Source organism: Pteropus vampyrus, unplaced genomic scaffold (assembly GCF_000151845.1).
Source record: "Pteropus vampyrus isolate Shadow unplaced genomic scaffold, Pvam_2.0 Scaffold18, whole genome shotgun sequence".
Taxonomy (NCBI): Eukaryota; Metazoa; Chordata; class Mammalia; order Chiroptera; family Pteropodidae; genus Pteropus; species Pteropus vampyrus.
In genome coordinates, this window is record NW_011888799.1 from 6,599,055 (window position 1) to 6,602,387 (window position 3,333).

At 36.8% G+C, this 3,333-nt stretch overlaps 1 pseudogene; it reads left to right on the forward strand.

The window, feature by feature from the left end:
* Positions 1-2,418: 2,418 nt before the first annotated feature.
* On the forward strand, positions 2,419-3,266 carry LOC105288567 (annotated as a pseudogene).
* Positions 3,267-3,333: the final 67 nt, after the last annotated feature.

The following is a 3,333-nucleotide window of genomic DNA, read 5'->3' on the forward strand; positions in this document are numbered from 1 at the left end:
AAATATCTGAAGCAAAAACTGACATGATTGGAGGGAGAAATAGACAATTCTACAATAACAGCTGGAGACTTCAATACTCCACTTTTAATAATGGATAGAACAATTAGAAATTCAATAAAGAAATAGGAGACTTGAACAACACTATGAATCAATTTGACCTAACAGACACATACAGAACACTCATTCTCAAGAAAGCAGAATATACATTCTTCTCAAGTGCATATGGACCACTCTCTAAGATAGACAATACGTTAGCCACAAAACGAGTCTTAATAAATTTTAAAATATTGAAATTATGCAAAATATCTTTTCTGATCACAATGAGATGAAACAAAATCAATAACAGAAGGAAAACTGAAAAATTCACAAATATGTGGAAATTAAATGACACACTCTTGAATAACCATTGGGTCAGAGAATAAATCACAAGGGAAATTACAAAATACATTGTAATGAATGAAAATGAAAACTATGGGATGCAGAAAAAGCAGTTCTCAGAAATGTATAGCTGTAAACTTTTACATGAAAAGAAAATCTCTCAAATCAATAACCTGAGTGTATACCTTAAAGAACTAGAACAAGAAGAGCAAAGTAGCCCTAAAGATAACAGGAGAAAAACCCCTAATAAATGTTAGAGTAGAGATAAATGCAATAGAGAATAGAAAAGCAATACAGTAGAAAATAAAAAAAAAAAAATTCTTCGTAAAGATCAACAGAATTGACAAAACTTTAAGTAGATTGACTAAGGAAAAAAGAAGACTCAAATTACTAAAAGCAGAAATGAAGTGAGGACATTACTACTGACCTTACAGAAATAGAAAGGAGTATAGCAGAATGTTATGAACAATTATATACCACAAATTGGTTAACTTAGAAGAAATGGACAAATTCCTAAAAAAATGAAAACTTCCAAAACTGAATTAAACAGAAATAGAAATTTTGAATAGATCTTTAAAAATTAAAAAGGTTGAATCAATAACCAAACCCCTTTCAACAAAGAAAAATCCAGTACCAGGACTGGTGAATTCTACCAAACATCTAAAAGAAAATTAACATTAATTCTTTTCAAACTTTTCCAAAACATTGAAGTAGAGGGAACATTTACAACTCATTCCATGAGGCGAGCTTCGTTCTGATACCAAAACCAGAAAAAACACTGCAAGAAAACTACAGGCCAACATCTCCTATGCATGCAGATACAAAAATAATCAGTAAAATACAGCACACAAAATTCAGCAGCATATTAAAGAAATTATACACAACCAACTGAGACTTATTCCTGAAATGAAAGGATGGTTCAATATATGAAAATGAGTCCACATAATACACCACATTAATAGAATGAAGGAAAAAAAACACACGATCATCTCAACTGATGCAGAAAAAAGAATTTGACAAAATACAAATAATTTCTTGATAAAAACACTCAATACACTAGGACTAGAGAAGAACTTTTTCAATATGACAAAGGCCTTATATGAAAAACCCACAGCTAACATCTTATTCAATGGTGGAAGACAGAAAGCTTTCCTCTTACAATCAGAAACAAGACAAGGATGCCTGCTTTTTGTCACTTCTATTCAACACAGTAATGGAGGTTTTAGCTAGAGCGATTAGGCAAGAAAAGAAATGAAAGACATCCAAATGGAATGAAAGTAGTAAAATTATCTCTGTTGACAGATGACATAATCTTACCTTAACTTACACGATATATAAAAATTACCTCAAAATAGACTGGTGACCTAAATTTAAGAGCTAAAACTTTAAACTCTTAGAAAAAAACATAGGTGAACATCTTTAAGACTTTGGATATAGCAATGATTTCTTTAGTATGACACCAAAAACATAGGTGACAAAAGAAAAAAGAGATTAATTGAATTTCATCAAAAATAAAAACTGCCACTATACTGTACACTTAAAATGATTAAAATTGTTCTTTTTTCACAACGAGTTTGCCGCCAGAACACAGGTGTGAAAACTACCACTAAATCTAAGCCAAAATGGGAAAGGAAAAGACTCATATCAACAATGTCATCATTGGACACGTAGATCTGGGCAAGTCTACCACAACTGGTCATCTGGTTTACAAATGTGGTGGGATTGACCAAAGAACCATTGAAAAATTTGAGAAGGAGGCTGCTGAGACGGAGAAGAGCTTCTTCAAGTATGCCTGGGTCTTGGATAGATTGAAAGCTGAATGTGAGCATGGTATCACCATCGATATCTCCCTGTGGAAATTCGAGACCAGCAAGTATTATGTGATAGGCATCATTGATGCCCTAAGACACAGAGACTTTATCAAAAACATAATTATAGGCACATCACAGGCTGACTGTGTTGTCCTGATTGTTGCTGCTGGTGTTGGTGAATTTGAAGTACATTATCTTGAAGAACAGGCAGATCCATGAGTGTGCCCTTCTGGCTTACACACTAGTTGTGAAAAAACTAATTGTTGGTGTTAACAAGATGGATTCCGCTGAGCTGCCTTACAGCCAGAAGAGATACGAGGAAATCGTTAAGGAAGTCGGTACCTACATTAGGAAAATTGGCTACAACCCTGACACAGTAGCATTTGTGCCAATTTCTGGTCGGAATAGTGACAACATGCTTGAGCCAAGAACTAACGTGCCTTGGTTCAAGGGATGGAAAGGCACCCGTAAAGATGGCAGTGCAAGTGGAACCATGCTGCTTGAAGCTCTGGATTGCATCCTGCCACTAACTCGTCCAACTGACAAGCCTTAGCGTCTGCCACCCCAAGAAGTCTATAGAATTGATAGTATTGGTACTGTCCCTGTGGGGTGAGTGGAGACTGGTGTTCTCAAACCCGGCATGGTGGTCACTTTTGCTCCAGTCAATGTAACAACTGAAGTAGAGTCTGTTGAAATGCACCATGAAGCTTTGAGTGAAGCTATTCCTGGGGACAATGTGGGCTTCAATGTCAAGAACGTGTCTGTCAAAGATGTTCGTAGTGGCAATGTGGCCGGTGACAGCAAAAATGACCCACCAATGGAAGCATCTGGCTTCATGGCTCAGGTGATTATCCTGAACCATCCGGGCCAAACCAGTGCCAGATATGCACCTGTGCTGGATTGTCTCACAGCTCACATTGCTTGCAAATTTGCTGAGCTGAAGAAGATTGATCATCGTTCTGGGAAAAAGCTGGAAGATGCCTCAAAGTTTTTGAAATCTGGTGATGCTGCCATTGTTGACATGGTTCCTGGCAAGCCCATGAGTGTTTAGAGCTTCTCTGACTATCCTCCTCTGGGCCAGTTTTCTGTTTGTGACATGAGACAGACAGTTGCTGTGGGTGTCATCAAAGCAGTGGACAAGAAG